The 25,324-nt window shown below is 31.3% G+C and overlaps 1 protein-coding gene across 1 annotated transcript in view; it reads right to left on the minus strand.

The window, feature by feature from the left end:
- Window positions 1-25,324, minus strand: part of LOC127700592 (uncharacterized) — a 66,475-nt gene continuing 41,151 nt past the window's right edge. Inside the window, exons 8-9 of the transcript XR_007981652.1 lie at window positions 3,068-3,405; window positions 1-279 (exon numbers count right to left, since the gene is read on the minus strand). The gene's annotated coding sequence lies outside the window, so the exon portion shown is untranslated. The remainder of the gene's footprint in view (window positions 280-3,067; window positions 3,406-25,324) is intronic.

Here is a 25,324-nt window from a genome sequence, read left to right on the forward strand (position 1 = left end):
TTTCTAAACAGTGATGTTTACACTTTTATTTATTATTATTTTTTTTATTAATAAATTACAACAACAACATTAATAAGATAAATATAATGAAACAATTCTTATCAAAAGACAAGAGGAATTGACAGTAATGAAATACGATGACAAGTTTTTGTTCATGGTTTCTGTTGAACACCTGCCATTTATTTCGTTTTCTTATTAATCTTGATGTAGCTCTAATGGTTTTATACAAATCTAACGCAGTTCTAGTCTTCATGTGTTCATTTTCTTGAATCGATGTTCCTGAAAAAAATAAGCATTTTTACACTTTCCTAATAAAGACTATGTTAAAATAACTGATACACAATGATTTAATAATTTTTCATGGTCTTCACAATGATTTTGACATTTTTTTCTCAGAAATTCAAAGATAGTTTTCTGTTGCAGTTATGTGTTGTCTTAATAATGAACACTTTCTCAATGATCTATACAACATCAACAGAATTAATCTGATAAAAGTAACAAGCTTGACAAGATTATTTGATTCTATAAGAGAAAGGCGATGGATACCAAAGGGACATTCAAACTCACAAGTTGAAAATAAACTGACAACGCCATGGCTAAAAAAGAAAAAGACAAACAACAATACACAAAACACAACATAGAAAACCAAAGACTGAGCAACACGAACCCCACTTAAAACTGGGGGTGATCTCAGGTGCTCCGGAAGGGTAAGCAGATCACAAATCAAATGAAAGTGAACTGTGAAACATACTGTATTTCTATCCAAATATGTAAAACTAGAGGTACTGCAACCAAGGCTCACACAATTATACCACAACCAATCCGAAGTCCCTGCTTTGACAAGGGGAGCCCCAAAAATACCTGAGTGGAGGGGGAAAATGGCATTATATATGGTGAAGGTTTGAAGAAAAATTTCACTAAATTGTTATTAAGGTTTTAGGAGAAGGGGAACTGTAGGATGCACATTATTTGTTAATAGAAACCGTGAAAAATGATTCTGATACGACAAAAAAGGAGGTACACAATAGCATTATATGGTTGAAATTGTGAAAAAAATTACTTAATAGTAGGGTTTGGAGGATTTGTGGATACAAAATGGTTAACATCCAAAATAAAGCAGTGGCGAAGTATTTGCTTTGGTTGGGGAACCCAAGAAATAATTCGGATCAAAAAACAAATAGAAGATGAACAATAGCATTTCATATGTTTTAGATTATGAGAAAATTCCAATAAATTGCAAATTACAAAATGAGGACCCAATAAAAAGACCAATGGCAAAAGTCTTTCTAGTAATAAGGGAAACCCCAAATATTATTCTGAACAAAATACATAATGAAATATGCACAGCTTCAGTTAGCTGAAAAGGATTTTGCGAAAGTTTTATTGAATTATGATAAGGTGTTTAGGACGGAAAGCGGATACAAATGTGTACTTCAGTTGGATAGTGTTCAGATATGACGAAATCCATGTCGTCCTACATGTGAGCCCAAAAATCATCAAGATCCATAATGGCACACTTGTTATCAAATCAAATATTATATCAATACTTTCTCCAGAGTCCCAAAATTCATAAATCCACTTTTTGGGCCTTCCCGTTAAAAAAATGTCGGTAGGATGTCCTGCCATTCAATAACCAACATTTCAGTGAGTAAAATCAATGATACTAACGAAACTAGAAGGTCTGCTTCCTATGTTGATCATATCCTCGATATTGACACAGATGGACGACTGCAAACTAGAATCTATGACAACGTGATGATTTCAAATTTGCAATTGTCAACCTCTCAGCAGTGAAATGCCCTCTGCCCAATCGTATGACATTTACATATCACAACTATTACGGTACGTTTGTGCATATTCACACTGTACGGACGTCTTAAGCAGGAGACTGCTCCTCACACACACATTGCTTCAAAGTTATGAGGAAGAACGACTGAAATCGATTTTACATAAGTTTTACGGTCATCCTCACGAATTGTTTAACCGATACGATGTGTCTGTGTCTCAACTAAATAACGACTTGATTTCGCGGTCTTTTGTCGATCTATAATATACCGATGGATTATCGATTCGAATGGCAGATGACGCATACATAGCAGTAGATGATTGCCCTGTGGACACACCTGTCTCGTTCCTTTTGGAATTCATGCAATTCCCTCTGTTTTTGTCTGCTACCTAGTTTTGCACTGTCTTAATCGATTTATACATCGGTAACTTACTGCTTCCTTAATTTCTGGCATTTTGGAAACCTTATCAAGATATCAATTTAGAACTCTTTATTCATTTAAATATATTTTTAATATCTTTCCTGAATGTTTAAACAACTTATTTTTACCTTTCCGTGTGAAATGTCATATTCATTTTTTTAATACCATATAAGCTGTAAAAGCAATGGCTGTGCATATATTTTGAGCCTGAAGCGTGTCTTGGCTTTATACAAAATGTGCCACGGTCAAAACCTTAATACCACAACAAAGTTGTAAATATTTGTACCCAGAATACTACAGAAAATGTTTTCATATTCAAATGTCTATTAATGGGTATTTTCACCATGAGGAATTCCTCTTTAGAAAAAACATTTAGAAAAAAGAATAGATAACAGGCTATTATTTAAACTTGGAATTATTTTTAATTATGGAATTTGCATAATTTCTTGTGTTTGAAATTTTTAATAAATTCCATGTTTATTTGGACTTTAATGTTCTGTGCTGCGCACAACACTTTCTATTACAAAGAAGATAGTACATTTTCAATAGAATGTACTGTGCCGCGCACATCACTATCTATACAAAATACATTGTATGAGAAGTGTTATGAACCGCTCAAAACATTATAATACCAAATAAACATGGAATTTATTAAAAATTTCAAGCACAAGAAATTATGCAAATTCCATAATTGAAAATAATTCCAAGTTCAAATAATAGCCTGTTAGATGAATTCAGACTTCAAAATTCAAATATTTAAATTGCGAAAGTTTCTATATTTACAGCAAGTTTTCAACTTTTGGTCAAGCCAGTACATAGCTATAGTACTATTGATAAAATGTGATCTAAATTAGAATTACCTGAAGCGCTTGTATCTTTAGGGTGTTCAGCAACATCCCAAGAGTCCATAGCTACAATCTCATCAGAAGAAGGTACTACAACTGAAGCAAACACTAGTCTTAGGACTCTTCATGACGTCTTTATTATTATTTGACTGATAAATTCTACTTTTAATGGAGTCTTACACACTCCAGTTTTCACAATTATTGTTGTTGTCAAGTTTTTCATTCTTTTTTACAATTTCAAAGTCAATAACTCTATCATCTTTATGTAACTCAGATACACCTTGGTAATTACAGGACTGTATTTCTCTTTCTACTAGTATTCTGTAGGATGATAGCAAAATGCTTTCTATGTCCTAAAATTAAAATAAAAATACAAATGTGTATACTGTAGACCGTGTGTTGTTTGTTATTGTTTGTTTTTGTATATATGTTTGGTTTGGGTTTTTTTTCGGAGGAGTCGGTGTTGTTGGTGGTTGCAATAATCTGCTGTACTACACAGTATTTTTTTTATTCCCGTTATCCTTTTTATTTATCTATATTCAAAGTTGCATATTCAATGCAGGAATAGTTTGTGGGTATATTACTATCTTAAGGCTTAAATTTTGTTCTTATATATTTTTAATAGGCATTAGTTGTATTGTTTCAAATTGAAAAAAATATTCTTTTTATATTCAGGAAACTGCAAAGTACTGAGCGTAAAGGACAAACTCCTAGCATTTAAAATAGGAATCAGATTACTAGTAACTGCTTCAGTTGATTATTTTTGGTAAATTTATATAAAAAATGTCTTTTTTTTTTATCTTGTAGGCATATTTGTGAAAATTGGCCGTATTAGTAAAAAAATCACTTTAAATATTATTTTTCAATATTCAGTCTGATTTTGACTATTTTGGCTGTTACAGCTGATAAATCACCCGGTAATAGAGTTACAGTTGCTATGCCATTTATGTGTGCTCCTTTTAATTATTTATAGATATTTAGATATACCCTTGTTTTTATTTGCCTTTCCAAACTTCTCTTTCTATTCAAATTTAATCCCAAAAAGCACTTCAATTTGAAACGTATATTGTAACATTTATTGGAAACGGATCATAATGACACACAAGATAAGATCTTAAGTACTTCTTATATGTGATAATTTTCGTGCCATTCAACTACCATAGATGCTATTTTGTCAGACATTTTCACAAGTTTAAACTATTTTAATTACTGTTGAAATAGTTGTCAGAAATATGAAATAAGGCCATTTGGCGTTTATTAAAAGGTGTAGAACCAATAAATGTAAAAATTTTAATCAATGAAACCATCACTTTCTGTATACAGCGTTTGTCATTATTTTCACTGAAGTAAGAAACAATGTGCAGTTCTGAAACAAACGTTAGTCTTCATAACATGTTTCTTGTGTTTTGCAGAATCTTAACAGCCTATCGTTTGTATTGTTCAAATCTTCAGTTTAAAATAATTGTTATTCTATATGATATCTTTCCATAATGTATATTGTGAAATTATTTTATCCGCAGTTATCAGAATTTTGATTGACCTTTGATATTTACTTAATATTGGATATTCTTGGAACTTTTTTCAAAAGTGTCAACAGAAGAGTAATGTATATTTATTAGTTTATAAAAAAGAGGGGGAATATACAAAGGATCACAATCAAAAATCGTAAGTCCAATAAAAACAGACAACACAATAGCCAAAAGTAAAATCGACGAAAAAACAAACTACAATAACATAACATTTCATAGAAACCAAAGATCAAGCAACACGCACCCCACAAAAAGGTATGGCATAATTACTGTAACTATATATATTAAATGTGTAAAAAGTCAATGCTTACGTCAATTAGAATATTCTTTAATTGAAAGGAAGGATATTCATATGCTTACATTTCTTTAAAAGTATGTCATTAAAAAAATGAATTGGTGCAATCAGTATAAATAAGGATACAGACCTGATTTTTCACTGATTTCTTTTCCATCAATGAGTACTACGGTACAAGGCACAATGTTAAAATAACGTCTAAATGTATCACAACTTAATATCTAGCAGTCATAATTATGTTCTAACATTCAAAACATATTAGAAAATTCGAAAAATAGTTTTAAAATCTACAACTTAAAATAAACAATGAAATTAACAAGAAACAATCTATTACGGATGTTAATTAACTTGATATCAATAAGCATAAAAATAAATACAAAAAGGACTTACAAATAAATGCATTCATACTTCATACACAAAATCTCAACAATTTATAAAAAAAACGTCATTGTTTACATTTTTGACGAAAAACATAACTGGCTGAAATTTAAAAATCCACGACTGCTGGAAATATACAAGCTCATCTATTGGTTACCATTATTGTCATATACTAGCATGTTTGGTGTTTACCATTTTTACATGGAGTTCGAGTATAATATACAACTCTGCCGGTTACACAAAAATAGCTTCAATACAAATGAGATAAACAAAAGCAGCAATAACTCGTACATGAATCGATAAGTTTCACATTAGAAGAAGAAGAAAAGTATTATAAAAACAATGCAATCAATTTTGGCGGTAAAAGAACTTCCATTACATGTGTTGCTAAACATAAGACAGATGATATACATTATGAGTCAACCTATTCTGCAAACTTCTTACATAGAGATAAATGCAAGAATGCAGATGTTGCAGAAATTGGCTGGAATTTATAAAGGCCCTAAAACTAGAGAATACGATGAAATTTCTCGCCTGCTGAATAGTTTTGACTGCAAATGTTTTAATTCTTTGAGATCAGAGGTTTTACAAATCTTAATAATGACTAATGAACCGTAAAAATGGACCAAAACAGGTAACAGAGAGATATTTTTTCGCGTTTAAAAAGAGTCGGAGCCAAGGGGAATGATATATCATTTGTCGAATTAAAACATATAATACCATGACCAAAAGAATAACAACAAAAAGACAAAGAACAGAGTTCCAATGTCCCCCGCGTTGCACATATTTTCTCTATCCAAGGTACAAGGGCAATATTAACTAAAATAAATTGGGAATGTATCCATGGGACACAGATGATGCCCCCGCTTGCATATCATATACAGTTATAAAGGGACATAACTTAAGAACGGTAAAAGTGACGCTACCCAAATTTGTACTTGAACTGAGTTTTGTGGTAACAAGTATTGTTTATAAGTTTCATAACATTTGGTTGAGGCAAACTTAAGTTAGAGAATGGAAACGAAAAATTCAGCAATTTTTCCATTTGTAAAGGGGCATAACTCTAAAACAGTTATCGTGACGCCACCAAAATTCAAACTTGATATGTATTTTGTGGTAATAAGCATTGTGTATAAGTTTCATAACATTTGATTCAGTTAAACTTGTGTTGGAGAACGGAAACGAAAAAATCTGCACTTTTCCATTTGTAAAGGGGCATAGCTCCAGAAAGGTTAAAGTGACGCCACCAAAATTCAACCTTGATTTGTGTTTTGTGGTAATAAGCATTGTGTATAAGTTTCATAACATTTGGTTGAGTCAAACTAAAGTTAGAGAACTGAAACCAACTTTGGGACGTACGGACGTACATACGGACAAGAGTAAACTTAATGCCCATATTAATTAACATTTCGAATGGGCATAACCGTTAAAAATATTTGATTAGCACTTATTTTCGAAAGTGTCAAAGACATTGCTGATATGAACCTATGATATAATTTCCACAAAATTCTGGCAATAATTGTACACATGAGAGCGATGACAATGCAATTTTCCATATAAATCAAAAATTCCAAGGGGCATAACTCTTTTAAAAATAATTGATCGGCACTGATTTTTGAACACGTCAAAGACATTGATGATATAAACATATAATATAAATTTCATAAAAATCTGGCAAGAATCGAACACATTAGAGCGTTAAAAAGACCGGACGGACGGACGGACGAAAGCTCGGTATTTCTATGTCAACCGCAACGCGTTGCACGGGGGACAAAATCACTACACACAAAAATGTTTTAGACATATTTATAAATGAAGCGAAAGTTACCGAACGGGAAGTTGTTTAAATTAATAAATCAAACGATTCAAGAAGCAAATGCCATTTTATTCAGGCTACCATTACACATATTCTAGTAAATGAAGCTTCCATGTTTGGGTTAGAAAAGCATGGAGACTTAATTGATCCAAAATGGATAAAATAATTAGATAATGTTCTTGATAGTAACAATGTCAGATACGACCTGCAGATCTTACATTGGAAAACCTAAGCCAGATCTAACGCAGTCAGCCGGTATTATCTATTGCTGTCTAAGATTGACATGCTGTCACAATGGTCTTATTAAGACTATCTTTATATTGAAATAAGAGTGTCGAGTATGTCTAGTTTAAATACGAGATACTATTGAAAAAGGAAAACCACTTAGTTTCGGATAAATGACGTCGCAATAAGCTTAGTTATTATGTCATATTTTTCCAGTGATTGGCATGGGTTTGCTATAAACTTGTACTGTTTCTTTCGGATTTATACATGCATAACTTTTCAAAACCAGTTGCTTTCTTAAATTTATACATAATTGCCCTAAATCAGTTGAAATCTGTACAAGAATTCTGAGCGTATATTGAACACCATTTATTTCTTGTTTATTTTAAACTCGTCTCCTGAACTTTTCCTCTTTATGTTTAAAGTTCCAGTTTAGTATATATTTTGATTGGTTTACAAAATCCGTAAGCATCTTCCCATTAACAGAACTAATTTTATTGTTGTCCTGTATGAACCGCTGGTATTCCCTATAAACCGCTATCTGGACATAACTATTGTGTAGGATGAAAACAAGAAAGTTACCATGTGCTTGCCAATTTTGCGGGTTCTCAAATAAGTTATAAAATGTTCGAAAATGTAAATTGACAGAATAATTTTTTTTTTAAATCGTTAATTTACAATTTATATGATTGACAATTACATAGTTGTCCACATTATATAAAGACTTGCAATACTCTGAATCTAAATCTTACACAAACAATGCATAAATGGTCATGTCATGTATTTTTTACATATTATTCGAGAACATAATAACAAAAATTAGGGTTAATCCACAAAAACCGAAGCAGTTCATTGTACAATCAGGGAATAAGACACACTTTGAAATGTGTGACAAACTTTTGAGTCGCGAATTTATACTTTTTACCCAGTCTGAATTCTTTTATTTTTTGGGATAATTTGTTATAGATGTATGAACAACTGCCGAATTTGGAGATGACCCTAACATACAATTTCAACAGAAAAAAAACGATATGAAAAGTATGTTTTGTGTAAGGTAGGCTTTCTTTCAGATTATTAAAAATTGCTACAGGTATGTGTTTCCAATACAATTCCTGATTTGTGGTAATTTAAAAAAACCAATTCAACCTACCTGAATACAAATTTAATATTGGCATTCAATATTTAAACTTCCTATATGTCAATGGATAGGTCCAGAAATACAAGTTTTATTCTATATGATTCCCTCAGGTATTTTTCTTCATTGGTATACTCAGAATGGATATACGTGTTTCGATCATTGATCAACATTGATAAACCACAAATGTCAAATAAACTCATCATATGATGACAAAAAGATGTATAAATAGAATATGAATACTTAACTTTCAATTTTTACTTATTTTTAGTATCTACTAAAATTTAGAAATAAAGTAAAGTATTACCTTTAAAAGACGTGTTCTTTCATGAAAACGTTGGCCATTTTGAATAATACGTCCCGTAAACGGGCGTATAATAAAAAAGAGAGAGAAATGATACCAAAGGGGCAATCAAAAGCCATTATCTGAAGAAAAAAGATATGGTAAAAAAATAAAATACTATGGGAGCACAAAAAGCAGTAAAACAAACTACCAAAAAATAAAGGGTTAACGTAGGTGCTATGGAAAGGTCATCGGTTTCTGCTCGACAAGTGACACACGCCACGTAATTCCTGTTAAATACGTTTATTTGGTCATATAGTGTGCAGGAGAAATGTGTAATACTGATTGTTAGCTTTTAATGCCACTTTCAGCACTTTTGGCTACATCATGGAGGCCACTTTTTATTGGTGGAGGAAGTCGGAGTAACCGGAGAGAACCACCGGCTTTCAGAAAAAAAAACCTGACAATCCTTGATTTGAACGCACCTGCCACTAGCGGATTTCATGTTGAATAAAATGTAAATCTTATGATTATCATTCTGTATTTAATATTTTTGTATTGCTCCAATTTTTAACTTTTCGGTTCTGATCCCGAGACTGAACCAGATAGCGCAGACCTGTCATCTGTGGTATAAATTTATAAACCATTTAATATGGTGTTTCAGGACGTTAAGCAACCAACACTCAATCAATCAATCAATATGGTGTTTCGTTTATCATGCAACAAAAATTATCATCGGAAGACAGGTTAATATACTGATATATTGTTGGAACATAACTATCTTATTCCTACGCTATTTCATAAATAGTAATTCTCATAAATCTAATTAATGAAAATAGGATATCACAATTTTAAAACTATGCAAGAAGACTTTCTACATTTATTCTATTTTCATAATAAAAGTAATACTTCCATCAATTACGTTTATTAAAACAAAATATGCACTAAAACATGTTTGATCTTCCTGTAGGTCGTACGTCAACGGAAAACAATTTGCATCTATTTCAATTATGAAGTAAATACATAAACGATATTGATGGAAAACTGAAAAAAAAAATATTTGAAATAACTTACATTCTCGTATTTTTATTTGTTCGCAGGAACCGATTCACATATCGCTTTAAATAGATCAACATGACTTCAATAGTGTTTCATTTCATTTTACAACTGTTTTCATAACCCGATTGCATTACCTATTGTCATATGTTTCCTTAAACGACATCGTTATGAACGGTGCATAATGTATCTGTTTGTTTCTTTCCAGTATTTATTTGGTATACACTACTATAAGCCCAGTATCTTTGATGAGTATTGTTTGATGGAGTTTCAATAAAAACAAAACAATAAAGTAATTTCTATTTTTTGAGTTAATTACAAAGACGGCCATTAGGTTTTAAAATTCATACACATGTACCATGACAACTGGTCAAGTCTCTTCTTCACAAAAAAAAGTGTTCTCTTCGTAAATTTCGAGTTCTCTTCGACAATAAATTAATTCTATACATCATTATATATTGAAGTACAAGTACTTGATCATGGTAAAGTGTCTGTAATTTGTATTTTATTTTAAGTGACAATGGAAAGGCTGTTGTGCTCTAAAAAATACCCCTCTCGTATAAGATGAATTGTGAATAATGAATTGTGAATACATAAAAACTACAAACCTAACATGCATCTTTTCAAATATTGACAAAAAGTATGAACAAATGTACATAATTTCTTTAAAATTAGACATAGGTTTGCTATCTATCTACTCCTGCAAATTCTTTTTCATTGAATCTAAGTGAGTGGACAGTATTTTGTTGTTTGACGTACAAGTATCCATGCCTGTCATTGTATTACACATATGATTCGTTCGATGTTTAACGATAAATCAGAAAATCGGTTTATTACATTAACATATACGCCAACAATTGATTAACAAAATCATCCAGACAAATTATAGAAATAAGAAGATGTGGTATGAGTGCAAATGAGACAACTCACAATCCAAGACACAATGTGTAAAAAGTAAACAATTATAGGTCAAAGTACGGCCAAATGCCCACATATTAAATGTATATTTCTACAATTAAAAATATAACAGATTGAAAACTGAAGGAACTAAGTTTAATTACTTCTCATTCAATATATGATTCACTAAAGAATCCTCATAATACGCACACCATTAGTATGCGGTCATTTATTCTACAAAATGAACAGGTTCAGCTCCAAATCTGTTGAAATAAAAAAAGATGAGCAAACAAAAAGTGTGATCAGTAAATTATAACTAAAATTTTTATACCCGACATTTTTTTTTTAATTCAAGAATCTCATAATCCTGACAATATGCACACCTTTATTATCTGTAAAAAGTATTAGACACAAAAGAAATACTTTTCAGCTAAAAGTTTCCCGGAGTTTATCGGTTTAATAGGCGTTATGTTCAGTGCACCGTATTATCAAAATTTAAAAAAGAGTTTGTCCAACACATCGTCATTTTCTTAATAGTTCATTAAAATCAAAGTTCTTATTACATACTGCAAACCTGAAGGGTGTGTATGAACATTCTATTAAATTAAAACATTCTATATAAGAAAAATAACAAAGAAATTGGGCGGACAACTGTATACCATATTCAGAATAATGCAAACACATCAACTGCTAGACCTTGTGAATAATTCACAAATATTAAAATACTGACATTATGCACAACTTCAGTATGTTCATAAATGTACTACAATATAAAATAAACTTTAGGAAGCATTGCGCAAACAAGCTTAGTCCGATTATAAGGACTGGAGTAGATCAAAATGATAACAGGCTATTCGTTGAATTGGAATAACCACGGAAGAACGCCAATTTGAAATAATATCGAACATACCAGTAATATAAAATATTTTGACAGTGTATGTAAAATTGTTTCTTTGTACAATTGTTTACTAAAAAAAACATTCGCAGGAGAAATACACATAAGCAATGAAAACAGGCTTTTACAATATGTAAGAATTGTAGATCTATAGAAATAAAATAGTTCAACATTAGTAATGGTCGAATGTGAATGCAGGTTTATGGAAGGTTTTAATTTCGGTAACTGGATTAAAATACTGTTTAAAATTACTCACAATTATTATTAAAAAACAACTCATGTTCGTTCAAATACTTCTCAGTCGGTCAACTAAGTGCCAAATCTCTCTTTTTTATGTATAAAACCTGCGGTACCAATGACATGTGTTGTTCATTCAAGTGTAGAAATAGTCATAAAAATATTAAGCCAACCATTTCTTTTAAAAACAAATTATTTACTGAAAATTTAGACCTCGTACATAAAAAAATAATAAACTGCTCCGCCGAGCGCAGCTGGATACGACCGCAGAGGTCCAACCCTGAACAGTTGGGGCAAAAATGGACACAATATTCAAGCTTGATACAGGTCTGAATTTGGATTGCAATTAAATATTTATCACATTATAGGTTTCTGACACAGAATAAATGTAGTCAAAGAACTTGAAATTGGTTAATTGATTTGAATTTATATTCAATTGAAGATTTCTTGCTGTTGTGCAATACCTAGTAAATCTGTTTTCCTGACTATATACAAAGAATTAGCAAAATTAAATGTGACCCCATTTTTTTTTCGAAAATTGTTAATTTCTTAAATCTTGAGGAAAAAAAATTGACCACCCCAAAAAACTTTTTTTTTTTACCCCCACCACCCAATTTTTATATTTTTTAAATTCTAAAATTTTTGCGGTCGTATAAAAATCGACTGAAAAATAATTAAAATAAATGATCAGAGTTCCAATGTCCCCCGAGTTGCACATATTTTATCTATCCAAGGTACAAGGGCAATAACCAAAAAAAAACCCACTTTTTTTGTTATTTAACACTTTTTAATAATATCTTAAGTGAAATGAAGGCCTCAGAGAAAATGCAATGTGATTTCCATTATAATTTATATTTCCAAGGGGCATAACTCATTAAAAATATTTGATCAGAACTTATTTTCGAAAGTGTCAAAAACATTGCTGATATAAACCTTTGATTTAAGTTTCATAAAAGTCTAGCAAGAATTGAACACATGAGAGCGATAACATTGCAACTTTTCATATAATAGATATTTTTAAGGGGCATATCTCTTTAAAAAATAATTGATCGGCACTGATTTTTGGACTCTTCAAGTAAATTGATGATGTAAACCTATAATATAAATTTCATACAAATCTGGCAAGAATCGTACACATTAGAGCGCTCATAAGGCAATTTTCGATATAAATAATGTGTCCAAGGGGCATAACTCTTTTAAATATAATTGATCGGCACTGATTTTCGAACTCGTCCAAGACATTGCTGATATAAATCTATGATATAAGTTTCATAGAAATCTGGCAAGAATTGAACACATGAGAGCGCTAAAGATGCAATTTTCCAAAAAATTAATGTTTCCAAAGGGCATAACTCTTTTGAAAATAATTGATCGGCACTGATTTTCGAACTCGTCCAAGACATTACTAATATAAACATATGATATAAGTTTCATAAAAATCTAGCAAGAATTGTACACGTGAGAGCGCTTACTAGACCGGACGTGTGGGGTATATTTCCATGTCCCCCGCAACGCGTTACGCTGGGGAAAATATTAGAAATCTAATAAAAAAGAAAAAACAGCAGGTTCCAAATATAACACCGATAAATCAGACGACGGAACATTTGTAAGAATATCACAATGGTGAGGCAAAAACATTTGTCTTTCGGATTAATGCTGATATACAAACAACAGGAGTTATTATGCCAATATAAAATATTTTTAATTGGGATGATAAAAAAAACACCAAGAACGCCTAATAGAGGTAAACATAATAACGATCAAAGAGATACAGTAGCATTATTGCAATTCTGAAGGATAGCATTTTTTTCAGGAGATATAATGTGTGTCAACGTTAGGTCACTAAATTCGCATTAAATTTTCTTTTAAATTGCCATTTAATATTTTTATCAAATCATGTTCACATTTTTGAATACACGAATTTCAAATGTCAGAAGAAAATACCAAAATAAAAATTTCATAGAAAATGTTCATCCTTGCAGTTTCTGTAAACTCATAATTTGACACGCCAGACACACGTTTTGACTATACGTAAGACTCATTTTAACCCGAAAACTCAGAGAGAACAAAAACCGTACGGATGCCTCTGATTTCAAACCACGTAAGCTTTGAAGTGACTTCAAACTTTCTTTTATTTTTTTTCAATATCTTTGTCTACCAAAATAATCCTGTAGATGTTTTGCGGCATTTCAATTATATGAATACTATTTTGTGAACTTTTGTTAGGACTGCTTATTGATATTGAAAATAATTATGTCATGGACGATATATTGTGTTAACAACATTTGCAAAATCCCATTCCAACCATATCAAAATCATGAATGGCAATTTATTATAAAAAAAAAGATGTAAAAATGAAAACTTTTACATCTTTGGACAACAGAATAAAACTTTAAATATTATGGAAATAGAAATTAAACGATGATATCCTGTAGTTTTCTTGTAATGAATTTTACTTTCAAAATTTTACGCCTGGTAAACACATGTTGTTTTTCTTTTAAAATGGTGGATTCATTCTTCCTTTCTTTTTCAAATAAACATATACCCAATACTGTTAAAGGGAATTATGATAAGTAATAAATACACATGCATAGAATCTATGGCAGTTTGCAAGGTTACATTTATGCAATTTTGCTTGTTTTAAGTGATCAAGTCACCTTATTATTTATTATTACATCTCACCATATCACTGATTTTATAAGAATTTCTAGATCCGATTTAGATTTTTCATCTTTTATTCGACATACTCTCCATTTTATTAAACCTTAATCATTCATCTTTGAGACATAATTTACAGAATAACTTTATATGGTGTAGATCAAAAGTAACAGGTTAATAATTAAAATCACAACCATCGAACAACTGGCCAAGAGATGGAAAAAGTTAGGCAGATTGGTCGATTGGCATAATAGAGTAATTTCCAAATAAAACTTTAATTTAAGCAGATACGGTATGATTGTCAATGAGGCAACTATCCCCCAGGGACCGAATCGAGAAGGTTAAAAGGCCAAATTAAGCACTAGGTAGAAGTGCATTGATGACCCAAACTTCCGAAAGGTGTTGCAAAATACAGCTAATGTAGTCAATTTCTGGGGTAGACAAACAACTCGTGTACATTAACGGTTAACCCGGTAACATCCCAGCTGATGCCTTTGGAAAGAATTGGAACATAAGTTCAAATCTTTCCAAAAACATACTGAATCCTTTTTAAGATACGAAATATAAATCAAGGATAGGACAAATGTGTATGAAAAAAATAACAATTTTTGGATTTACTCATATCATCATTTAATCGTCTTAATCATTTTGTGGGGCTTGAAATCGTATGTCATGGTGACTGGCTAGGGGTTGAAAGGAAGTACTCAAAATGATGTTTGGAAGAATTTATAAAAATCAGACTTACGCTTATTTATCATATAGTAAAATAATCATAGATATACGGATTAAAAATGTACCCCTAAAAGAAAGCGAAATTACAATTCCTGTTGAAATTAGTATCATCTTCATGGCGCAATACCAAAAAACGTTCAAACGATAGTGTTTTTGAAAATAGCGCTTTACGTCCAGGGTATCTTGCTTTACATATTTCAACCACCACAAAAAATTTGAAATTTTATCGAAGTCTTCTTTGAACAGCAATATGTAGGACTAGTCTACATTTTGATGTCAATGATATTTAAAAAATAAATAAGATGTGACAGATAGCAAATAAGACATCCATAATAAGCACAATTTAAGAAAGAAAGGGGACGTTAAGCTTGTCAGAAAAATTTAGCGTATTCAGTTTAACATAGAAATATACCTTGGTTCAATCAATTTCAAAAAGACAAAAAAAAAAAAAAAAGAGAAAACTATTGTAAAATGATCATTCTTTTTTTAAGACAGAAATTTCTGAATGAAAAAGGTAAACTATAGAAAGAAGCTAGTACAAAATGCTAAGCAAGATCATTTTGGTGTTCGTAAACAACAAATAAAAGCCAGATCAAACAATAGAATGCAATTTTCCCGGGATGCAGAAATCATACAGGAATACAGGGTAGTTTCTACGACAAATAAAAAAAAAGGATTTAATGTTTTTGCCCATAAGCAGGGTTTTGTTGATGTCAGATTTTTCATTTGTCTATGTAAAATTTATTCACAAATGAATTGTTTGAGCTTGACATATCGAACAGACACTTGTTCATCTAAATATCTTTATGGAATTATTCAGTCACATGGAGAATAGTCAATAAAATATTGACACGCAATTTGGAGTTTCCGAGATACATACTTTATCTCTGAATGACGTAGAAAATCATGGGTGACCAATGGTAACAATTTCGCTTACTAATCAAAAAAGAAATCAATCGTAAAATACTATTGACTTAACACAATGCGTTCTGAAAATCGTTCCATCGAGAAGAATATCATGTATAGTTGATGTTTTGATTTAAAATACAGAATATCATTGGATAAACAAATTATAGAATAATTCACGATGTAACCCATTGAGTTCCTGCAAAATACTACATATTTCAGCATTCTTGGTATTTTTATTTTTGTGAAAAAAATAAAATATAATAATCAAATAGTGTTTTAGTGTAAACTTTGTTAACTTTGTAAACTACTGTACTTTGAAGTTTAATATTAATATCAAAGGATCAGCCAATTCGCACATAAGCAGAACTGAACAAAAACTGTTGCTAAACTAAATTCAAAATGCAGTTAATATGATATCTAGTTTAATCAATGGACGACGACCAAAACATAAAAAAGGATTTCAGGAAAGTGAACAATATATATATGTGTATATATATATATATATATCTCACATGATAGATGATACGTTAAAAACTTTTTGGGGAAACATTAACATAACAATTTAAAGGCAACATCAAAGAATAGAAGCAGCACAAGAAAGACTTGCAGAATAAGGAAAAACATTAGGTGTGCACCTATCTATATAAACTGGAGTATCTTGCATGAATGGATAAAAGCTTCTATTCTGCATATGTAACATCTGTTATAAAACTGGCATGCATCACCCGATTTCATTCAATTTATAACTATAAGAGACTAAATTGTAACACGTGTGAGAGGCAGTGTTTAGGGAAACATTATCTTAAGGGGGAAAATATGGTCGATTCAAGGCGGGAAAATATTAAATTGAGAAGCATGGCGCTAGCATCTTTTTGCTATTAGAAACGGAAAGAGTTCCATATGGCACCCCCACGGAATAAACTGTAATACATTATTGTGTTCTTTTAGTATGGTGGGGGTGCCGTATGGAACTCTTACCAAAATGCCATCATTCTAGACGTGATCTGTCAATATATTTGTGTAAATTCTACGAAACAAAGGTTCCTCTTGTTTAGACCAAGTTCAACTTTTATCTTAGTCAAGGTCCCTTTTGGTTTTTTAGTTTCTTGTATCATACAAACCAAAATAGTAATGCTTATGAGGATCTTAAGCATGAAACTATTGGTTATGAATATTCTTGGTGAAAGATATTTCCAATCTCTAGAACGTTTGGTAAGCTATTAATTTGAGTCATTGGGTTTTTAATCATCTTTCACTTGTATATACCTTTGGGTTTTTTGGGCGTTTCTCTCATACTCCTTTCCTTTATTGCAAATTTTGAACAGTAATTAATAGACAGCCCCATATAAGTATTATAGTAGAAGAATACGTTAAATTAGAATGAAGAACCTACTTCTAAAGCGTGTTGCCTAAAAATTAGTTTTGTGGACTTGTTAGAGTAAAACAATATATAAATCATTTCTTCTCTCACCTTTTTTTTTCTTCAACATTTTTTTGTAAAAAGGTTGAGTATGCTATCTTACGATCTAGACAATTTCTCTAAGAATATATAACAAACATTGCGGGATAGCATGAAACAACTTAATTTATTCTGATTTGTAACTGAAGTCAAAAAATTCAAACATGTTATTTAGACAAAACAAATTAGCTTATTCATCTTTATAATTCGTCATGTACTTTTATATTCTGTAGTATTTTTCAAATCTCATTTTAGTTCATCATATGAATTCATACAAATACAATATAGTGTTCATTAATAAAAATTAAAGCCTATTTAGAAAAAAAGAAAGTAATGGAGATTAAATAGAACAAAGGGGAAATTAGGTTGCAAAAGTCATGTCAATATGTTTCGTAAAAATTAATTTGTTTGCAAGGACGGTTTTAGATAACATATTGCTAAAAGGACAGCAATGGAGATAATAAAATAGAACACAGGGGAAAATAAGGTCGCAAAGTCATGTAATTGTTCAGTAACAATTATTTAGTTTGCAGGGACTGTTCTATATGACCTATTGTTTTAACATGGGGAAGCCCTCTTTAAACTCTAATTTACAATCAACTTTATATGTAACTTTGTAAAACATGCACAATAATGCATAATGTATTCCTTTGAAAGCTAAATTTGACAGGAATCAGTTTCAGCCTATCTGCACTTAAAATAAACTAAATAAGTGAATGTATGTAGATGTATAAAAAGATCTGTATTATATGTCTTCTAAAGCAATTGCAATACATGTAGCAATATGATAAAAGAAATATCAACACCTGAAAAAATAAAATATAAAGCAGGACAAAATACTAATAAACATAATTCGTGATGATAATGATGGATGCTTGACATCAACTGTCATCTTTCTTTTAACTGACAATAAACGTGTATGAACCCTTTATCTGTGATAATTTGGTCGTTTTACCATCATGCAATAAAAGAACTAGCTCATGTAGGGTTTACTTAACAATTAAAATATGCTTTGTAGGTCTACGATGGTGTTTTTATTAAACAAATCCTTCCATTGTTAAATCATTGTCAAGGAAGCAATAGTTCATAATATTGTAGTTATGTTATTTCGGGCACTTTTGCCATTAAAAGACACATACGCAGACATGGTAGTCTCAAATACAGCAAAAACAGTAGGAAACAGGTAGTAATATTGTCATAACTGAATACTTGTTCAGTGTTAATATACGGAAGAAGAAATTTAATGACAAGTGTTTCTATATATAGGATTTTTATAGGTTAGTTTATTATATTATCAAAAGCATTAAGTTCTACAAAACTATGCCACATATATTTTAAAATATCTTGCTCATTTTAAAAACAGAATAATTTAGACTTAATAAATTGTATGGTCATAAGGTCATATTAAGTAATTTGAGAAATTTCCATTTCTATGCAAAACAAATTATATATACAGAAATTAACTTGAATCACAAAAAAAAAAAACTCTTTACAAATTTGTTGCATCAGGAGTGCTTTTCTGTGTTGTGTTAAGGTTCATCAGGAATGCTCATACCCAAAAAATTGGAAACCTAAACAGGACTTGCACAATCAAAATGTCATTCCCTATCCGTGATACTCAAAACCCAATCTCTGACATCCAAAAGAATCATAAGCTTATTCGGACTGTTGCAAAAATGGTTGTGGTGGAGGTGGAAGGGGGAATTAGATTAAAACTTAGATCATAGCATATTTAAATGGATGCCAGTTAAAATATGCTGTTATCCTATCTCGTTTTATAGCATGGGTCATAACTGACATGTGATAATTTCTGGACAAAAACTGACTTGCGCTAGTTTCCTGAACTTTCCAATAGATGATTCTTACTTTAAGGTCCAAGAAACAATTTATGTTTGAATAATCTTGCTGAGAAACTTTTTAGTTTGTTCTTTAAGTAATGATGTACTATTCATGAAAATATTAAGAATCTTATAAAACATGTAGACCAATTTAAAATAAATCTAGTTGTTATATAAAATAGAGTATATAAAGGTATATAACTTTCGCTTCAAATTATTCTAGACAAAACATTAGAACACAAAGGTTTAATATTACTTAAGGAAATTCCTGTTTGTTCTTAATTCACTCATTTAAATAAATTGCAGTTCAATCCATTATTGTTTATTCTAAAAATATCTTTAAATTTTTTTCTTCATATTGGTCCAACTTTTTTTAATAATTTTGTCAAAACTTTCAAAATTGACTATTTCTTTATGTTATACACCTTTACAATAAAATCATCATAGATACCAGGCTGAACATATTGTACGCCAGACACGTGTTTCATTACAAATTCGTTCTTAATCGTTTTATGTTCCAGTTTCATACATAAATCAGAGTTAACAACATTTTCTCAAAATTTAAAAATTTCCCTTTTAATCTATACTAACAAAAAAGATTAATACTAAAATTGTTCTCCTCTTTGTGTTAGAGTTGGTGTTCTGGTCTTAAAGTGATATGCATTTACATTATAATGAATTGATCTTGATATTTGTTTTTTTAACTATAAAAAAGAATGTTAAGACACCTTCAGGTAGTAAGCTTCTTTGTTTGATCAAGTTGTGAGGATATTACTACAAATTACGTAAGTAACTGTTGAATGTCTTACTCGTTCATTAACACCTTCTTGTGTACTTCTATCGTCTTATTTTCCAAATACTTTGGCTGATTTTGGTTTCATACTCATGTGTACCTATATTTTTTATAAGGGAATATACTTCAAACTATACATTTTTTTTTTCACTGGTAAATAAATGATATGTATGAAAAAAACATGGATTACATTATAACATCCAAACACGTCTACTTATTAAACTGATAAAATTGATGCAGGATATGATAGGCCTTAACTGGTGCATTATGCAGTATTGGTAAAATTTCTACCCAGTATAAATATATTTAGGAAAAAAAGTTTAGAAGTTTTCTTTTTCAAATTCATTTTCTAAGCAGAGAGTAAACTACTGAACTTTGGAAAATCCAATATCTGCATTACCTCTGTTGTATATTTGATAATTGCAAGAAAATACTTACTTATATATAAGTAAAGATCAAAACAATTTGAATTAAATACTCAAAGTATTTTACGTACTATAAAAGTTGCCATGAGGAAGACTAATCATTAACCCAAACAAAAAGAAAAACAAAAAGAGAGGTTATGCATAGCTTACACACACACACATCATTCACCAAAACAATATGAGATGTGTGATGTTCTCCTTCTGTGGTATCTTTGATGAGTTTGGACTTACTCAGCTTCATCCTCCTTCGACAACAGTGTACAGAATTTTTAATAACAAATAACTTTAATTAAAATAAAATGCTTCGCTGGGCGCAGCTTGATACGACCGCAGAGGTCGAACCCTGAACAGTTGGGGCAAGTATGGACACAACATTCAAGTTTGATACAGCTCTGAATTTGGATTGTGATTAAATATTTGACACAGCATAGGTTCTGACACAGAAAGAATGTGGTCTAAGAACTTCAATTTTTTTAATTTACCTATTATGGTCCAATGTCCAAAATCAAAATACATGGTTAGATTCAGCATATCAAAGAACCCCATATATTCAATTTTTGTTGAAATCAAACAAAGTTTAATTTTGGACCCCAACTTGAACAAACTTGAAAACTGGTCCCATAATCAAAAATCTAAACACATGTTTAGATTCAGCATATCAAAGTACCCCAAGAATTCAATTTTTGTTAAAATCAAACTAAGTTTAAATTTGGACCCTTTGGACCTTAATGTAGACCAATTTAAAAAACGGGACCCAAAATTAAAAATCTAAAAACACGGTTAGATTTGGCATATCAAAGAACCCCAATAATTCAATTTTTAATGAAATCAAACAAAGTTTAATTTTGGACCCTTTTGACCTCAATATGAACCAATTTGATAGCGGGCCCACAAAATAAAAAATCTAAATACATGGTAAGATTCAGCATATCAAAGAACCCCATATATTCAATTTTTGTTGAAATCAAACAAAGTTTAATTTTGGACCCCAATTTGGACCAACTTGAAAACTGGGCCAAAAATCTAAAATCTAAATACATGTTTAGATTCAGCATATCAAAGAACCCCATATATTCAATTTTTGTTGAAATCAAACAAAAGTTTAATTTTGGACCCCAACTTGGACCAACTTGAAAACTGGTCCCATAATCAAAAATCTAAACACATGTTTAGATTCAGCATATCAAAGAACCCCAAAAATTCAATTTTTGTTAAAATCAAACTAAGTTTCATTTTGGACCCTTTGGACCTTAATGTAGACCAATTTAAAAAACAGGACCCAAAATTAAAAATCTAAATACACGGTTAGATTTGGCATATCAAAGAACCCTAATAATTAAATTTTTGATGAAATCAAACAAAGTTTAATTTTGGACCCTTTTGACCTCAATATGAACCAATTTGATAGCGGGCCCACAAATAAAAAATCTAAATACACGGTAAGATTCAGCATATCAAAGAACCCCATATATTCAATTTTTGTTGAAATCAAACAAAGTTTAATTTTGGACCCCAATTTGGACCAACTTGAAAACTGGGCCAAAAATCTAAAATCTAAATACATGTTTAGATTCAGCATATCAAAGAACCCCATATATTCAATTTTTGTTGAAATCAAACAAAGTTTAATTTTGGACCCAACTTGGACCAACTTGAAAACTGGGCCCATAATCAAAAATCTAAACACATGTTTAGATTCAGCATATCAAAGAACCCCAAGAATTCAATTTTTGTTAAAATCAAACTAAGTTTAATTTTGGACCATTTTGACCTTAATGTAGACCAATTTGAAAACGGAACCAAAAATTAAGAATCTAAATACACGGTTAGATTCGGCATATCAAAGAACCCCAATAATTCAATTTTTGATGAAATCAAACAAAGTTAAATTTTGGACCCTTTGGACCTCAATGTGGACCAATTTAAAAACGGGGCCCAAAATCCAAAAACTTAATACACGGTTAGATTCAGCATATTAAAGAACCCCAAGAATTCAAGAATAAAACCCCATTGAAATTGATCAAGAAATAAGCAATTTATACAAAGTATCTTCTTTTGCACAATACTGTGCAATTGAATATTTCTTGCTATTGTGCAATACTGTACAATTGACAATTTCTTGCTATTGCGCAATTTGTGCTATTGGATATTTCTTGCTATTGCGCAATACTGTGCAATTGAAGATTTCTTGCTATTGCGCAATACTGTGCAATTGAAGATTTCTTGCAATTGTGCAATACTGTGCAATTGAAAATTTCTTGCTATTGCACAATACTTATTATATAATAATTTACACATCCTGTTTGGTGTGTATCTCCTACCATATCATTATTATTTGCTTTTAAATATTAATCAGAAATAACCAACTTAAAATGGAAAATTTAAAAAAAAAAAAAAAGGAAAAAAAGAAAAAAAAAGAAAACCCCCCCCCCCCCCCCCAAATTTTTTGAACCCCCTTATGATTCATCACCCCCAAACTCAATCCCAGCCTTCCCTTTGTGGTATGGTACCTTGCAGTACAATTTCAGAGAGATCCATACACTTGAACACAAGTTATTGTCTGGAAACTAGAAAAATGTGTTTTTTGGCCCCTTTTTGGCCCCCAATTCCTAAACGTTTTGGGCAATTACCCCCAAACTCAATTCCAGCTTTCCCTTTGTGATATGGAACCTTGTAGTACAATTTCAGAAATATCCAAACACTTACACACAAGTTATTGTCATGAAACTAGAAAAATGCTTGTTTTTGCCCCTTTTTTGGCCCCTAATTCCTAAAATTTTGAGGCAATTACCCCCAAAATCAATTACAGCCTTCCCTTTGTGATATGGAACCTTGTGGTACAATGTCAGAGAGATCCATACACTTACACACAAGTTATTGTCTGGAAGTTACAAAAATGCTTATTTTTGGCCCTTTTGGGCCCCTAATTCCTTAACTGTTGGTACCATAACCCCCAAAATCAATCCCCACCTTCCTTTCGTGGTATTGAACCTTATGGTAAAATTTCATGGAGATCCATTCACTTAAACTAAAGTTAGAGTGCGAAAACCAATGTGTCTTCGGACGACGCCGGACGACGCCAGACGACGACGACGACGACGACGACGACGACAACGACGACGACGACGACGACGACGACGCCAACGTCATACCAATATACGACCAAAAAATTTTCAATTTTTGCGGTCGTATAAAAATTATCAATACAAAACCATTTCTTTCAAAATAAGTTCTGCTATATTCATCTTTTGTAAAACACACACACACAAATAATTTGCCCTTCTTATGATGCATCTTATCATCTGTCAGAGTGGATATTTTTATTGTGGGAAGATTCTCCTCCGTCCATATTATTAAAAAAGGAGATAGCATGATGCTTTCTTGCACATTTTTAACACTATTATATATAACATTACAAACATTTCTTTTAAAGATAAAAATGCAAAAATAACCCATCCAACAATATTGCTTTAAAGGAGAAATAGAGATTTGTGTAAATAATAATGAGACAACACATAAACTTGAAAAGATTGTATATATGGCTCCTTTTCACATAAATACTATTTCTTACAGCATTTTCCCAACTTGTCTATATGTTAAAGCACCTTTAAATTATTCTTCCTGAAAGAGTACCATACTGACATTTCTGCTTGAAAGTTTTATTTGTAAAATTGCTAGTTTTATCAAACACTTCATTGTGATTATAACTGCTTTTCCCATATATCACTGCAAAGATATGTTCAATAAAATGCTCCGCTGGGGCGCAGCTTGATACGACCGCAGAGGTCGAACCCTGAACAGTTGGGGCAAGTATGGACACAACATTCAAGCTTGATACAGCACTGAATTTGGATTGTAATTAAATATTTGACACAGCATAGGTTTCTGACACAGAATGAATGTGGTCTAAGAACTTATAAATTATTAATTTACCTATTCAAACCTTATCATTATTATTTGCTTTTATATATAAATCAGAAATAACGAATTTAAAATGGAAAATTTTAAAGAAAAAAAAGGAAAAAAAAATCCCCCCCCCCCTTATGAATCATCACCCCCAAACTCAATCCCAGCCTTCCCTTTGTGGTATGGTACCTTGCAGTACAATTTCAGAGAGATCCATACACTTGAACACAAGTTATTGTCTGGAAACTAGAAAAATGCTTATATTTGGCCCCTTATTCCTAAACGTTTTGGGCAATTACTCCCAAACTCAATTCCAGCTTTCCCTTTGTGATATGGAACCTTGTAGTACAATTTCATAAAGATCCATACACTTGAACACAAGTTATTGTCATGAAACTAGAAAAATGCTTGTTTTTTGCCCCTTTTTGGCCCCTAATTCCTAACATTTGGAAGCAATTACCCTCAAAATCAATCCCAGCATTCCCTTTGTGATATGGAACCTTGTGGTACAATGTCAGAGAGATCCATACACTTACACACAAGTTATTGTCATGAAACTAGAAAAATGCTTGTATTTTGCCCCTTTTTTGGCCCCTAATTCCTAAAATTTTGAGGCAATTACCCCCAAAATCAATTACAGCCTTCCCTTTGTGATATGGAACCTTGTGGTACAATGTCAAGAGAGATCCATACACTAACACACAAGTAATGTCTGGAAGTTACAAAAATGCTTATTTTTGGCCCCTTTTTGGCCCCTAATTCCTTAACTGTTCGTACCATAACCCCCAAAATCAATCCCCACCTTC

The sequence above is a fragment of the Mytilus californianus genome, unplaced genomic scaffold (genome assembly GCF_021869535.1).
Source record: "Mytilus californianus isolate M0D057914Y unplaced genomic scaffold, xbMytCali1.0.p SCAF_5, whole genome shotgun sequence".
Taxonomy (NCBI): Eukaryota; Metazoa; Mollusca; class Bivalvia; order Mytilida; family Mytilidae; genus Mytilus; species Mytilus californianus.